We start from the raw sequence: 18342 nt of genomic DNA on the forward strand, positions 1-18342 counted from the left end.
ATCTATTTCATCTAATTACTTTTTGTATTTATGTATTTTAGTATTATGCAGTGTTTAAATTATTTTATACAACCCCATCAATGTACTGTATAATATGCCAATAATGATAGGATTTTTTTTCATGGGAAAGGATTAATTATTTTCCCTTCATTTCTTATGGGAAAAATTTGTTTGGTATACATCCTGTTTGGTATAAGTCCAAGGATCTGGAACAGAATAAAGATGTACAGTAATCCCTCCTCGATCGTGGGGGTTGCATTCCAGAATCCATGAAGTAGAAACCATATGTTTGTATGGTTATTTTTATATATTTTAAACCCTTAGAAACTCTCCCACACTGTTTATAAATATTCTCCGCACAGTTATACAGTAAACCCTCGTTTATCGTGGTTAATTCGCTCCAGACAAATAAATGAATTTCCACGAAGTAGGATTCTTTATTTATAAATCTAATATTTTCGCAGTGGCAGCATAGAAAACCTGTTTACGACCTTCTAAATACGTTTTTTAACATTATTAGAGCCCTCTAGACATGAAATAACACCCTTTAGTCAAAAGTTTAAACTATGCTCCATTACAAGACAGAGATGACAGTTCTTTGTCACAATTAAAAGAATGCAAACATATCTTCATTTTCAAAGGAGTGCGCGTGTCAGGAGCAGAGAATGTCAGAGAGAGTGAGAAACAGAGACAGGCAAACAATCAAAAATCAATACGGGCTATTAGAGCTTTTAAGTGTGCCAAGCACCGCGTGGGAAGCATATTGTATATCATTGAGTAGTTTTATTTAAAACGTAATACATGCTCTGATTGGGTAGTTTCTCAGCCATCCGCCAATAGCGTCCCTTGTATGAAATCAACTGGGCAAACAAACTGAGGAAGCATGTACCATAAATTAAAAGACCCATTGTCCACAGAAATCTGCGAACCAGCGAAAAATCCGTGATATATATTTAGATGCTTACATTTAAAATCCGCGATGGACTGAAGCCGCGAAAGTCGAAGAGCGATATACCGAGGGATCACTGTATACCAAGGTACTACTGTATATATATATATATATATATATTTTCACACATGCATATATACATGAGCTATTTAAAAGGGCAGGCACAGTTATGGGATACTCTCTTGGAAGTCGTAGCAAAGGAGAGAATTGAAAACAAAACTGAGCGCCATTATGAACAATGCCGCACATCCCTTCTCTGACACACCAACACTGATGACTTTCAGCCCACAAATTATTCAGCAGAAGTGTATCAAGAAATGTAACTGGGGCTCCTTTATACCAACAGCAATACATATGCATAATGCTTCACTGTGACTGTGACAGCCAAGTCATTACTCTTCTTTCTTTTGAATTTTCCTCCTTTATGGCCATTTTGTATATTTACTTATTTAAAGAGCTTTTGTAAAAAGCCAGATTTCTGCCTGGGGACAAATAAAGTTCTATCTGTCTATATAAACATACGCACACAGGCACACACACACACACATATATATATTGCAGATGCCACACAGGCTGGATGGATATCCTGGTCAGGAAAGAATGCGGACCGGAAGGAAGAAAGGGATGGACAGCCCCTATAAAAATAGATGTTAGCAGGGAATTGTTAGTTCCCCAACGCGCTAGATGGCAGTAGTCACAGATATCCACACCCAGTGGGAAACCAGCAGGGCATGCCGGGAAATACAGTCTGGCTGGGCAGCCCTGCTGGGGTCATGAGGTGCCACAGGAGGGTGTTGCAGGGAAACAAACTCCCTACTCGAATAATGGACTTCCGTGTGACCTGGAAGTACCTCAATCAGGAAATCGCCCTGGCACAGAAAGTACTCCTGAGTCTGTAATAAAAGGGACAGCATTCCCTTATTCAGGGAGTCGGAGCTGGGTGGTACAGAGGCAACACTTGACTGGAAGAGGGCAGTGTGGTGGAGAGAGAATCATAGTAGAGAGAGAGAGAGAAACCAATATTTTGGTCTTGTGTAACAATTTTGGAGATATTTATAATTAAAACCTTCCTTTATTTGCTGTGCTTGTGTGTTCATGTCAGGGTTTGGGCTGGCTCACGCCCGGGTGACTATCACAATATATATATATACTAGCAGGAGTACCCAGTGTTGCCCAGGATTCTATAACCGGTGAATTTCCCAAATGAAAGAAACAGAACATAGAAATAGAAGAAACATTTTTCTGATTTACATTTTATTGTAATAGGTACTATAAGTGGTCATTCCAGAGCCTTTGGATACACTATATTTTTTGTTTTCCCTTGTGGTGCGAAAATGAACAAATTGTGAGGATTGCCCACTCTAGAACATGGCAGACAGCCTGGTTTCCCTTTCTTCAGATGTTTCATAGGCTCTTGAATTAGCAGCTGTAATTCTTCGGTAAGCCAGATGGGATTCCCTTTCTTCAGGAGATTCATGGGCTCGAGACGTAGCAGTTCTACTCCTAAATACAGAAAGCCAGTGAGAAAGAGTATCACTGAAACCGTACTGGGAAAAATGGCGAGGAGGGGTGCTCTGTTTGTAAGGAGCGTCTGTGTTGAACCATGCTGCCATGTATCGGACGTTGGCGATGGTAACTATAGAGAGAAGAGACATACAACCGCTGCTGCATGTGGGGAAAATGGCGGGGGAAGGATGCTGTCTTTTTAAGGCGAGTCTCTGTTCAAACGTGCTGCCATATAACGGAGGTTGACGAATGAAAGACAGCACTATCAGTGAATGTGTGGGTGTGACCCACGAAAACGCGGGTGTGTCAGCCGGTCACGCTTACTGGGTCGTTCACATTTTATATCCATATGGCAGTTCCCCTTCACCTGATCAAAGCAGTCGGCCATCTCATACTTGGACACTTCCACCATCTCTTGGCAATTTAAAGAAACATGAGTAAAGTGCGATGCACAGGGACCAAAGGTGCCGCTAGATGGCGCTGCCGTGAACGTCTGTTGCAACATGCAGCCATCTTGTCGATGATAATTACGGGGATGTGTGCCGAACGTTGTGTCAGTGAAAAGGTGCCCTGCCCTTCACCACGAACATTTTTCCCAACCAAACATACCCCATGACCTCCTCCTGGTCACAAAGGAGCCCCATCCCCAGTTTGGAGGCGATCGGACGCCCAGTGCAGATTTGTATGGTGGACAAACAAACATACATACATACATACATACACACACACATCGACTCTGCTTTATATATATAAATACACATATATTGTCAGATACATGCACATGGGATGCAGTCAAGGGGCTTAACTAAGGGTAAAAGTTTGACTCAGAGGGTGGCAAAGTATACTAACATCTTTTCCTTCCGCCTCTGCAGATCACAGGAAGGAAAGACCACTTAAAACCCAACTGGATCTACTTTCACCTCCAGACCATGCCCTCCTACTGACCTCACTTCCGCCTAATCCCATTGGACCCTCCTCTTTCTGCTTGCTATATATAAAGCCAGCCCCTTGCCTCATGCAGTTAGTCACATCTTGGTCTCAGTCTTTGGAGTTTACTCTCTACCCCTAGCGTTCTTTTTGAAGATTATGTTAATATGCAGGGTGATCCAAAACCTATTTTTCTTGTCTCTTGTGCTTCTTCTACAATATGTACTGTATATGTTATATACATATATTGGAGAGTGTAGGGCTGAGTCAGCATGCATCTGTGGAGGAAAAAGAATATTAAAGATTAACGATATTTCCAAACTGATGAAGGCTGTACAGCACAAATGTTGTTTCTTTAACCTTCTTTCCTTTTCAGTAAGGAAATAACCTTTAATCTTTTCTTTTCCAAGTAATATAAACATGCAATATATGCCAAAGAAAGAAGACACAAATAGACAATACAAATAAGTGAGCTAGTGAATGGTCACTAACAGTGAATCGCTAACAATTACACTCTCAAATACATACATACAGACATGTTTTTGTATTAATGGTAAACAAAATAAATTACAAAAAAGAATTACAACACAGTAATACAGGAAAATGAGTAAAAAGTTTAACATTTAATAGACTCCCTGTTAAAGGAAAATGTCTTTTGAGCCTGTTAGTCTGAGCTTTGATGCTGAGGTCCTGTTTGCCAAATCGTAGAGAACAGAACAATTTGTGCCTGGATATCATAAATATGGTTATCATCTACAAGATAATCAAATAAAGTAAAAAAAATCGCAAAATAGAACTTGATGTTTGTTGTTAGGCTTATACTGTATACATCTAACACTTATTTATTTCTAAATTATGTGTTGTGATTTTATCACAGCTTCATTCCGTGCAAAGCAGGACTGTGAGCCAGTCTGTCAGAGAGCCCAGTCATGCACACACACACACACACACACACACACACACACACTTATTTATACTTGGTCAATTTATAATCACAAACTAACCCAGCATGTGTGTCTTTGAAATGTGGGAGGAAAATATGAGTATTAGGAGACAACACACAGTGATGAGGAGACTGGGGCAACTTCACACAGGGAATAAATAGTATGTTAAATTTAAGTATGTATGATCATCTAACATGAGAAATGGGAGTAGCAGAGATGAATATTTTAAACACCTCAACACTGTTTAAATACTATTTGCTGTATATGTCTTGTTGCCAGAATTTTGATACAGATTTATTCTGTTATTTACCCCAAAATCAAAACATTTCACATCCCTTCTTATTGTAGAGAAGCCGAGATTTCAATTTGTACTTGATCTTCATCAGCAGATATTTTCTACAACAACACTGCACTGCAGTAATGGAGAATGTTCTTTTGCGTATCTGTCCATCTGTCCACTCACATTGATTCTGGCAACATTGGACTTGAGGCTGTATTCAACCTTGGGAGGATTGTTAGTTCAGCAAAATGTTCCAGTTGAGATTTGACAACCCAACATGTATAGAAAGAACAGGAGAACTGGAATACCCATAGATAACTCAAGGAAACATGGGTGGAATATACAGACCTGAGACGTGAAGTCTTTAATATATGGACATTTAAGTCAGTTCTTGTATGTGCACACTAGGTCTGTACATATACTGTTGATATTTATTTTACATACTTCCGTTGGGAACTATCATTAGAAAATATAACATTAAATTTCATTCATATGCAGACAATACTCAGTGATATCACTCTTTCAGTATCCTTAATTACTCATGTCAGTCAACTAAAAGAGTGGACAGATGATATATGCTTGTATCAGAATACAGATAAAACAGAAACAATGCAATCCTCAACAATATTTTGTCATTTTTTAACTCAGTGGTTTTAGTTTTACTGAATCAGCATGCAACGTAGGTGCTATCTCTGACGCCAGCCTGTTTTTTAAAACACAAATTACAAAACTATCTTAAATATGCCATTTCCAGCTTATAAATACTGAAAAATTAAGGTGGTTTCTAATTATGGAGGATATTGAGAAATGAACTCCTGCCATTATTTCTGGCAGGATTGACTATTGCATTATTCATTGTCTATTCAAACAGTTCTCTTTTCATCTTTTAGTTAATTGAAAATGATGCTGCATTATCATTACAAGAACTAGAAAGTATGACCACATCACTCCAGTTCTTAAGCCATTACACTGGCTTCCAGAAAGGCCTAGTTTACCTATCTGAACTTAACTTTACTTACAAACGAGAACACACATTAATATCTGAAGATTTCAGCATATTAAAGATCCCAAGGATTAACAAAATAATAGTTGGAGGTTGAGCTTTAAGCCATAGTCCCAAAACCAAAGAAACAATCTGTCTGCTTATGTAAGAGATGTTCTTTTGCTCTCAACTTTTAAATCCAGCCTGAAGACCCACTATTTTAGTCAAGCATACTCTGATTAGATCTACTTAATTAGCTGTGCATATTGCTTCCCTGTTTGTTAGTCATATGAACCATTACTTACTCTGCTCGGTCCTGTTTCCCTTTTCGATGTCCTGCTGTGTCTACTTCCAAGCTCCGATCCTGCTAATGGAAGGACATTTGTAATACTAGGAGCCTTGTGTCCTATCAGACAGCTAAACACACACTTTACTGTAGAATGCCCAGCAATGGGTGGGCTGCCAGTTGGTTGAGGTATCCCAGACTGTGACTGTGTTTGAGTTTTTTGATTTTTTCTGTTAAAACTGATGTACACCCCCTAAGAAGTGAATTTTCTCTGGGATGCTGCTAACTGGAGTTTTTGTTTTCCTCTCCTCCATTACAAACTGGCCACAGTTCAATGGTGATACACTGATGCAGTTTGGTTCCATTTATGTTAATCGTTTTGGAACTGCTTTGTCTTTCCTATGAGTTTGAATAAATCTGTATCTTTATGTGTATGCATTATATAATTAATAACTTGTAAAGTTTGTAATTCCATTTTGCCTGTGAACTTGTTACAGTGCTGTGAGTGGTCATTGAATATAATGTATTATATATTTTTAAACAGGTTTTCATGCTAACTCTTTTCTTAATTAGTAGCCAGTTTTGACTGTTACAGAATTCTTTTGCCTTAATTGTAATTGACTTGCTGGGTAAGACTCAGACTCCATAGTTATTTCCTTTTTCCATTACTAGCAGCCAAACAATAATCAGATACAAAACCACTCAACACAAGACCAGCAGCCAGTGTCCATCATACAATATTTGAAAGGAAAAAAAGATGATGTTCTCAGTATGATCTAGTCAGGTCCACAAAACATATTCAGTGTTCTTAGACAAAAGAAAATCAACAGCTTTGGAAACATCTGCTGTGGCAGAATGACAACACCAAAAAACCATGGAATTAAATAACTGATTTCATGAACAACAAGAATGGACTCTTAATTAGGAAATGGGTTGGAATGAAACTGGTTGTAGTTTACAGCCATGGCTTAGCTGGTCATCTGTTGGCTCACTTTACATCTCATTTCTGTTTAGGTGCCATTTAAGGACACATTTGCAGTAACTGCATGATGCTATCATGTCCATATGGACAAAGAACTCTGAAGAATGTTTCTAGCACCTTGTTGAAACTATGCCAAGAAGAATTACGGCAGTTCTGAAGGCAAAAGGGGATCCAACCCCTGCACTAGTAAGACGTACCTAATAAAGTGGCCGATGAATGTATTCTGGCCACTAACATCCCTGTGGTAGACTAAGCAGACCTGAGAAAGTATACATGTATATTATTATATAATTGTGTCCTTATAATTATTAGTACCTTAAATGCCCATTCTATTATGTTGGCTAAGAATGAATGGCCTTTCTATAAAATTTTAAGTCTGCTTCACACTTTCTGAATGCTGTGAGGGGCACACCAAATATTTTATATTCATTGAAAAATATGTTTTGATGTGATTTTTACTTTAATATAATAAAAGCTCAACAGAGCCTTTCAGTGGAAAATGGTTGTTCAGTATATTTCATAGACAACTCAAGAAATGGTGGATTATAAAACTGTTAAAACGGAAATTTTATGAAAAACCTCTAATACACATCTACATAAATAGGCCAAGATTTATTAAATAACATAAAATTCGGTGTGTGTTTTCCTTTCTCCATTTAAAATTCACTGTGTCAAAAAAAAGTGGGTAATAAAATCTGTAATCTCTACAATCCTGGACTTCATTAAGTGGGTTTGATAAATGATTGATGGATAAATCTATTGTGATAATGGATGGATGATAAGATTGGATAGTTTATAAAAAGTACTATATGCAGCCTTTGTTTTGCTAATAATGTTAATAGAATAGACACTATCACAGCTAAATAGGTTGCTAAGATATTATCATCTTTTTCTGCTACTCCTGACTTCCTCATACAGTACCATAACTCCTCTCTTGACACCTTGTCATACGCTGTCTCTAAGTCCACAAACACGCAATGCAATTCCTTCTGACCTTCTTTGTACTTCTCCATCAACAGTCTGAATGAAACCTTCTTGCTGCTTACAAATCGCCACCTCTCCTCTCAGCCTAGAATCCATCACTCTTTCCCATATCTTCATGGTGTGGCTGAGCAACTTTATACCCCTGTAGTTACTGCAACTCTTCACATCTACCTGATTCTTGAAAATTGGTAGTAATACTGTATACTTTTTCTTCACTCCCCAGGCATCTTCTTGCTTTTCAAGATTTTACTAAAGAGGCTAGTTAGAAACTGTACTGCCATCTCACCATGCCTCCACTTGTGTATCGTTTGGCTAATTGGTTTTCCGCTCGTCATCCTCCTCATAACTTTAGCCTTGCTGATCCCCAATACTCTTATTTATTATATCCACTTCATCCAACCTGCACTCTCTTTCTTTTTCTATATTAATAAGTTCTTCAAAATACTCCTTCCTCCTTTTTAACACACTCTCCCCACTTGTCAGCAAATTTCTATCTACCTTCTTTATATCCCTGACTTGTGCCATGTCCTTCGTGGCTCGGTTCCTCTGTCTGGCTGATTGGTACAAGTGCTTTGCTCCTTTCTTTGTGTCCAGTTCCTCATTTAGGTCGGCATACAGTGTTGTGTATGAACTAGTTCAAAAGAGCGCGTTCATTGAACAAGCTCATTTTTCTAAGAACCGTGAACTTAACATAATGTATTTGCAAATGAAGATCTTGAACGTGAGCTCGTTCAGTTTTATGTGACATTCTGGATCTGGTTTAGGTCCAGATTAAATGTTTTACCTTACCTTGTAATGTAGGGGTGGAGTTGAATCCGAATATGGTATTCAGATAAGCACAAATAGTTGATTTTTACGAATATTTATTTCATACAAATTTTTTGCCATTTATTTGTATTCAGAAAAAATAACTTAAATAGGCATCATCTGTGTCTGCCTGCTTGTGCTTAAGCTGCACCCCCACTGACATGACCATGTTGTGAAGCTCTGCTTTCGCTTTTAGGAAAACGTTGTACTTTGCGAGGCCACTTTATATTTTCCCCATTGGACTTGCAATATGTGACGTGAATTTTGACCGTCAGCATAATACGTTAGTTCACCTACATGCTGGTCCCACAGTCACCATTTGTGTCACACAGTTGGAAAGTGAAGGGTAATTTATATGTATACTTGCATGTATTAAATCTCTTTTTTGACCAAGAGGATATTAGTTAAACCCCTACTTAAGAAACATAATCTTGACCCCACAGCTCTTGAAAATTTTAGACCCATCTCCAACCTGCCTTTCTTAAGTAAAGTTCTGGAGAAGGCAGTCATTATGCAGTTAAATGACCACCTAAATAAACATGCTATTCTTGATAAATTTCAGTCGGGTTTTAGAACAAATCACAGCACAGAAACTGCACTCGTTAAAGTAGTAAATGACTTGCGGGTAAATGCAGACAGAGGCCATTTATCTGTTCTCATCCTCTTAGATCTGAGTGCTGCATTTGACACCATTGATCACAACATTCTTAGAAATCGCCTTAGTCAATGGGTGGGCCTCTCTGGCACGGTCTTAAATTGGTTTGAATCCTACCTGACAGGGAGAAAATATTTTGTTAGTTGTGGGAATTACAACTCGAAGACACATGATATCCAATATGGTGTTCCACAAGGCTCTATCCTGGGTCCGCTGCTCTTCTCAATCTACATGCTTCCGTTAGGTCAGATTATCTCAGGGCACAACGTGAGCTACCACAGCTATGCTGATGACACACAGCTGTACTTATCAATAGCTCCTGATGACCCTGATTCTATTGATTCACTAACAGAATGTCTGACTAGTATCTCAGAATGGATGAATAGTAATTTTCTCAAGTTAAATAAAGAGAAAACTGAAATTTTAGTGATCAGCAATAATGGATACAATGAGGCTATTAGAAATAAACTGGATACATTAGGATTAAAAGTCAAGACGGAGGTAAAAAGCTTAGGGGTAATTGTTGACTGTAATCTGAATTTTAAATTGCATATTAATCAGATCACTAGGACAGCATTTTTTCACCTAAGAAACATAGCAAAAGTTAGACCGCTTATATCACTGAAAGATGCTGAGAAATTAGTTCATGCGTTTGTTTTCAGTTGACTAGATTACTGTAACGCACTCCTCTCAGGACTACCCAAAAAAGACATAAATCGTTTGCAACTAGTGCAGAATGCAGCTGCTAGAATCCTAACTAGGAAAAGAAAATCCGAACACATTTCTCCAGTTTTAATGTCACTACACTGGTTACCTGTGTCATTCAAGATTGACTTTAAAATTCTGCTTATGGTTTATAAAGCCTTAAATAATCTCGCCCCATCTTATATATCGGAATGTCTGACACCTTATATTCCAAATCGTAACCTCAGATCCTCAAATGAGTGTCTCCTTAGAATTCCAAGAACAAAACTTAAAAGAAGTGGTGAGGCGGCCTTCTGCTGCTATGCACCTAAAATCTGGAATAGCCTGCCAATAGGAATTCGCCAGGCTGATACAGTAGAGCACTTTAAAACACTGCTGAAAACACATTACTTTAACATGGCCTTTCTATAACTTCAATTTAATCGTAATTTAACTTAATCCTGATACTCTATATGTTCAATCTCCTCAAAATACCTATTCATGGTGGCTCTAAAATCGGTACTGACCCCTACTCTCTTTTCTGTTTCTTTTTCCGGTTTCTTTGTGGTGGTGGCCTGCCACCACCACCTACTCAAAGCTTCATGATGCTCTAACAATGATGGACGGATTAAAAGGCAGAAGTCTACGTGACCATCATCATCATCAAGTCCTTCCGTGAGAACCCTAAATCCAAAGAGGACTGTTTCATTTATGTTAGGTAGAATGCCCAGAGGGGACTGGGCGGTCTCATGGTCTGGAATCCCTACAGATTTTATTTTTCTCCGGCCGTCTGGAGTTTTTTTGTTTTTTCTGTCCCCCCCCGGCCATTGAACCTTAATCTTATTCGATGTTAATGTTGATTTATTTTGTTTTATAATTGTGTCTTTCATTTTTCTATTCTTTAATATATAAAGCACTTTGAGCTACTGTTTGTATGGAAATGTGCTATATAAATAAATGTTGTTGTTGTTGTTGTTGATATTAGCATACAGTATATGGTTATATGTGTTTGTTGCTGGGTATAACTCAATGAAGTGTATTTCAATAAAGTCTTCCTAATTAATGTATTTTATTCAAAAACACTGTAATAGCCAAATATAAGGCATGCAAAATTGAAAAAAGTAAACTCATGGGTCATTTATTCTCACTCCTTAAAAAATGCAAAATGAATTGGATATGAACCTAGTTCAAAATTGCAATGGTGAACTATGAACGTGAATTTATTCATTTTAGTCTGTATGAACTGAACTTTAAGCGAGATCTTGTGAGGTGTGAACTTGCACAACAATATCAAGATATGCCTTCTCCTTACCTTCGCCTTTCCTCTCTTCACCTTGCGCTGCATCTCTTTGTACACCTGTCTGCTTTCATTATTTTATTTTCAATATAATATTCAATATTATGTGTTAACTGCGGTGGGCTGGTGCCCTGCCCAGGGTTTGTTTCCTGCCTTGCGCCCGATTGGCTCCAGCAGACCCCCGTGACCCTGTAGTTAGGATATAGCGGGTTAGATAATGGATGGATGGATGGATGGATTATGTGTTAATTTATTAAATGTAAACTTAACTTAACTGTGAAATCTTTACTCTATTGTTTAATCTGTATTGCTTTCTAAATAGGTTTCTGTCAGTTTTTTGAAGAACTATTGTGCTACAGGTCCATAGATCAAACACATTTTATGTCATTTCAGGATTAATGGATGACAAATTACTCTTGGAAACTGAATTACTTATAAAGTGAGTTTCAGCCCTTGCATTGTTGGATCTAGCAAAGGTCATTGCTCTCTCATAATTTCAACTAAACTAAAGTGAGAAAAAAACTTTTACATAAGATGCTGTATATTACATGTGTCCTGCAGGATTTGTACTGGGTTATAAACATAAGGTTGTGGGAACCCTACTGAACTCTAATTAAGTATTCAGTGTTAAACTTCATTCAATCTTATAGGTATGGTCCTCCTTAAGATCTTCATGTCTGTACTTCAGCTTGTCTCCCCACAATAATAATATGATGGTTGATTGTACAGTAAAAATATACTGTATAGCAAATTGTCTCCCCTTCAGCCTCAGTTTTAATTTCAGGATCAAAAATAAGTCACAGGGAGCAAGCTCTGGTGAATACGGGATTTTTGAAGCAACAACCACATTGTTTTTGGTCAAAAACCCTTTGGATGATAAAGCTGTGAGTGTGCTGATATGGTGCAGTTGTGTGTGCAGATGTGCTACCATTGTGCAAAATGTAGTTTTACATGTGTTGCTGCTCCAACTGTTTTCTTCCTTATGTTTACCCAAAGTCACCTCAGTGGTTTAGTGTATTGTTGCTGATTAACACTCTGGGCATTGCGAAACTCTTTATTAACAAGTCTGTTAAAGTTGAAATATGAGATCATTGATTTGATGTTCGATGACCTGAAATACATTTTTAGGATTGTACAAAAAAACTGTGTGGATGTAGAATAAACATTAGAATACAGTGATACCTCGCTATATCGCGCTTTGACTTTCGCGGCTTCACTCCATCGCGGATTTTAAATGTAAGCATATCTAAATATATATCCCAGATTTTTCGCTGGTTCGCGGATTTCTGTGGACAATGGGTCTTTTAATTTATGGTACATACTTCCTCAGTTTGTTTGCCCAGTTGATTTCATACAAGGGACGCTATTAGCGAATGGCTTTGAAGCTACCACAATCAGAGCATGTATTACGTATTAACTAAAACTCCTCAATGATATACGATATGCTTCCCACGCGGTGCTTGATTGTTTGCTTTTCTCTGTCTCTCTCACTCTCTCTGACTTTCTCTGCCTGACGGAGGGGGTGTGAGCAGAGGGGCTGTTTGCACAGAGGCTGTTTGCCTAGAGGATACGGATGCTCCTCTAAAAAAATGCCGCTTTGTGCTTCGGCATACTTAAAAGCCCAAAAGCACGTATTGATTTTTTGATTGTTTGCTTTTCTCTCACGCACTCTCTCTCTCTGACATTCTCTGCTCCTGACACGCATTCTTTGAAGAGGAAGATATGTTTGCATTCTTTTAATTGTAAGAAAGAACTGTCATCTCTGTCTTGTCATGGTGCACAGTTTAAACTTTTGACTAAAGGGTGTTATTTTATGTCTAGAGGGCTCTAATAATGTTGACAGTGTGGGAGAGTTTATAAGGGCTTAAAATATATACAAATAACCATACAAACATATGGTTTCTACTTCGCGGATTTTCATCTATCGCGGGGGGTTCTGGAACACAACCCCCCCGATCGAGGAGGGATTACTGTATATATCTTGATTAACTCAGCAAATGAAGAATTCTGGAGGCAACTGTGCTCTTGGGATCCTTTTTTTTTTGCAGCCTTCTTCAGGACTGTGCCTGAACATAATCCTGTCTTTAAGCTCTGCAGGTAACTGCTTTGACTTGGTTTTTCTCTGATATAAATTGTCAGATGTGGCGCCTTAGATGGGCGTGATGCCTTTCCAAATTATGTCCAATCACTTAAATTGACCACAGATGGACTCCTAACAAGGTGTTGAAACATCTCAATGATAGTAATTCATAAAATTCTTTTTTACTTTGCTGTTCTTGGGTGTTGAGTTTTGCTTGATGTGGGTTAAAAAAATTAACTTAAATGATTTTAGCACAAGGTTGCAACATAGCAAAATGTGAAAAAAGTGAAGGTGTCTGAATACTTTCTGAACAATGTACAGGTGGAATCATGTTGTCACAAAATTCATGGGGCCATAAAAATATGAGAAAAATATGTATAATATGAGGAAAGTATTTATACTATTGTAACTGGGGTCAGTGTTGACTCGCCATCTCTAATGGCAGTGGTGCAAGGACAGCTCAGCTGCATCTTACCATGTAACGTGCTTGTTGCACAATGTTCAGAACATTTAACTCTGGACTTTGGACTCACCTTTTTGTCTCTTGTGCAACCAACTCTGTGTCCCAAGCTTAACAATACCTGTATAAAAAAATGCAAAATATATATACAGTATATATATATTTTTTTTTTTACAGAAATACAGGCATGAATACAGAATGAAAATGAGAGGTTAGATGCAACTTAGTTTTTTTCAGGTCCTAACACCCAATCTATAACTTTTTCTTTTCTCTCTTTAACTTTGTCTGTTCCTTTTCGATCCTTCAAAATTGTTGACAGCATTGAAGGCGCAAATCCGAATGCCTTCGCCACGTCATTTTTCTTCATTCTGGAATCAACTGTTTCCAAAATTGTTCATTTTTCTTTCAGTGTAAACTGATGCCATATCTCATTTTTTTTGTTCATGAAACTCAAACAGCACACTATCCACACACAACACAACTACCCACGTGGATGCTCAGTGGAGTGTAGACTCAGAATTTAGCTATGTGTATGATGTCACGTCCACACTCTCACCAAGAATACCTGAGACAGGAAATTGTGTAACTGACTGTATCTTTCTTTTGCTCTAAGAAGAAAGAGAAAGCCTATTGCAGGGTTCCTGAGATTCGGCAAAAAGTCGAGGAGCAGCATTAAGTATTTTTTTGCATCGTATTATTATCTTGGTCACTTTTTTTATCGAAAAAATATTAGTTATACTGAAATTTACATTTTGTTAAAACAAAATATATTTAACATGATGTTAACACTACCGGTATTTATTGAGAATTTCAAAAACAAATGACATCACTTTTTTTTAAATTTTATTGAATTCATTGTACTCATTCCATACAAATAGATCATTTTTTACAAAACTAGAATTGAAAACAAATCAACTCCACCCCGAGAAAGAGAGTATGGCCAACAGAATAAAACTTAGATTTGGTAAAAATGCATAAACTGATGAGTTTAATAGGCGGATAAAGATAAATGGAGAAGAAAAAGAAATGGGAAGAGAGTTACTTCCTCAGTGATTCAAGAGCTTATTCTAAAATGCTATTGATTAGATCCTGCCAGGTTTTGAAAAAGTTCTGCACAGATCCTCTAAGTGAGAATTAGATTTTTTCCAATTTCAAATAAAATAAAACATCAGTTACCCACTGACTTAAAAGAGGAGAGTTAGGATTCTTCCAGTTTAGCAAAATAAGTCTGCGTGCTGTAAAATAATTTTATATTTTGCAAAAATGCTGTCTGAGTCCTCAGAACTGAGCAATATTTTTTCCAGCATTTAGGAGGGTGCGAGATGAGGAAAATCGGGCAGGTTCTGTTTAACAAAGTTTCTAATTTGAAGATAGTGAAAGAAATGTGTTGCTGGAAAGTTACATTTGGAATGTAATTGTTCATAGGATGCAAAGATGTTGTCTATATAAAGTTCTCTAAGCAATTAAATCCCAAATGATTTCCAGATATTAAAAACTGCAGATGTTTGCAAGAGTTGAAAAAGGTGGTTCTCATACAGAGGTGCCACAGATAAGAGATTCTCCATCTTAAAATGCTTTCTACATTGGTTCCATATTCTGAATGAGTGAAGCACAACTGGGTTATTAGTATACTGGCGAAACTTGCATTTATTGGGGCACAAAGCAGGTAATATAAAGAAGTACTGCAGGATTTTAGTTCTGTTGTGGACCAAGCCTGTGTATGTTCATCTATTTGTGTCCAGTTTTGTATAGCTTGTATGTTTGCTGCCCAGTAATAAAACTGAAAGTTAGGTAGAGCCATGCCACCTTATGCCTTAGGTCTTTGTAGGGTCACTCTTTGGATATGTGGATGTTTTGAGTTCCAAATAAATGAGGTTATGGTTGAATCTAATTGCTTAAAAATGATTTATTGATATATTAGAATGTTTTAAAATAAAAAGAGAAGCTTAGGAAGGATATTCATCTTAACAACATTAATTCTTCCAGCTAGAGTGAGATGAAGGGTTGACCAATTTTGTTGATAAAGAGCTTTATGTTTACTTGTGATATTTACCACTTGGTATTTAAACTGATCTGCAATGATAAAAGGAAAGGTGTCCAATCTGATATTATATGCTTGAGAATTCACTGGAAAGAGCACACTTTTATTCAAATTAATTCTGAGACCAGAGATCTTTTGAAATTCTGTAAGTGCTGTTAAGACTGCAGGCACAGTATTTTGTGGATCTGATATATACAGTACCATATCATCTGCATAGAGAGAAATTTTCTGTTCAAGTCCTTCTCTGATAATCCACTTTATCTGATATGCATTTCGACAGTGAACTGCCAGTGGTTCAATGGCGATTGCAAATAGCAGTGGTGACAAGGGGCATCCTTGTCTGGTACCACGTTCTAGTTTAAAGTAGTCTGAACAAATGTTATTATTACAAACTGAAGCTTCTGGATTGGTATACAGTAGTTTGATCCATGCACAAATATTCAGGCCAAACCAAATTTCTCTAATCTAATGAAAAGGTAGTTCCATTCAATCATATCAAATCCTTTTTCTGCATCCAACGATAATAATATATCTGGGGTGTTTGACTTTGCTGGTGAATATATTACATCAAACAGGCGTCAAAGATTGGAAGCTAAGTTTTGGCCTTTAATAAATCCAGTTTGATCTTGTAATATTTCCAAAGGCAGCACTTTCTCCATCCTTCTAGCCAGAGGTGTTTAGAATGAGTTACATTTACTCTGTTATATTTACTTGAGTAACTTTTTAAAATAAATTGTACTTCTAACAGTAGTTTTACTGCACCATACTTTTTACTTTTACTTGAGTACATTTCTGAAGAAGAAACGCTACTCTTACTCCACTACATTGGGCAACACTCGAATCATTACTTTTTTCCATTCGATACGCTATATTTTTGCCAGAGAGAAACCGCCAGTGGATCTACTGCATGACTGTTTCACCAATCAGACGTAGCAACAATAATCACATGGCTCTGCTTCACCAATCAGATGTAGCAACAATAATCACAAGACTCTATTTCACCAATCATGCGTAGCAACAATAATCACATGGCTCTGTTTCACAAATCAGACGTACCCAAGCAGTCACATGACCAGGCACAAACTCCTGACAGACAGTGGACACGGGAAGAAAGAATACATGAAAACTGAGAGCCAACTCCTACTGAAACTTAACCATCACTTCACTGATTGAAGAACAAGCATGTTTTAACCAAACATGCAGACACAGACAGTCTTTCTATCAGCTGTGCTATTTGGAGGGCAAGTGAATATGCAGTATTATATTGTCAGCGTGCAGTATATCTTGTCACTGCAAGTAGTTTGCACTGTTCAAACCTACATGTTACATTGTGTAGGTATTTGCTTCAAAAGCTTTGTTGTGAAAAACTGAGATTTGGAACATCATGTTATTTGTGCATCTTTATTTTGTAAAGATGTTATTTATTTTTACTCATTTTTTATTTTATTATTTGGAAATAGAGGAAATTGCACCATATTTTATATTTTTGTCTGTCTTATTACAAAATTTCTAAAAAATTAATCATTTATTATGATCAAATAGTTACTCAGTGCTTGAGTTTTCTTTTAATCAAATACTTTTTTACTCTTACTTGAGTCATTTTTTGGATGACTAATTTTTTCTTCTACTCGAGTAATATTATTTTGAAGTAACGCTACTCTTACTTAAGTACAATTTTTGGCTACTCTACCCACCTCTGCTTCTAGCTGGGATTTTTGAGAGTATCTTAACATCATTATTCAAAAGTGAAATTGGTCTGTATGATGCACATTGTAATAAGTCCTTATTTTGTTTAGGAAAGATAGTGATTAATGCTTGGCGAAAAGTTTGAGGTAGAATTTGATTGTCTCTAGCTTCTGTAAATATTGCTAATAAGAGGGGAGCTAGCTGAGTGGAGAATTTTTATAAAATTCTACAGGGTAGCCATCAGGGCCTGCTGATTTTCCGCTTTGAGGTGACTTTATAGCATCTAATAATTCTGATAGCGCCAGAGGTTTATCCAATTCCTCTGCACTAAAAGTATCTATTTGTGGTATCTGTAGTTAATCCAGAAATGCATTAGATTGTGTGTTGTCTTATTTAAACTCAGTAGAATATAAGGATTTATAGTAGTCTCTAAATGTGTGCATTATATTTTTATGGTCAATGATTTTATCTCCGTTCTTGTAGGTGATTGCTGGGATTGCATTGCGAACTTCTTGCTCGTGGATATGTTGAGCTAAGAGCTTATTAGCTTTCTCTCCGTGTTCATAGTAATGATGTCTTGATTTAAAAATTAGTTGTTCAGTTTCTTTGGTTGTTAAGAGGTTGAGCTCTTAATGCAGAGCCTGCCTTTTCCTATGAAGAGCCTCACTTGGACACCTGGCATGTTCTTCATGTATTCTAGTAATTTTGCTGGTTCGCTCTGAAACCTTCTTGGTTTCTAATTTATTTCTGTGGGAAAGATATGAAATAATCTGGTCTCTTAAGAAGGCCTTT

The sequence above is a fragment of the Polypterus senegalus genome, chromosome 5, assembly GCF_016835505.1.
Source record: "Polypterus senegalus isolate Bchr_013 chromosome 5, ASM1683550v1, whole genome shotgun sequence".
In the NCBI taxonomy this organism is placed as follows: Eukaryota; Metazoa; Chordata; class Cladistia; order Polypteriformes; family Polypteridae; genus Polypterus; species Polypterus senegalus.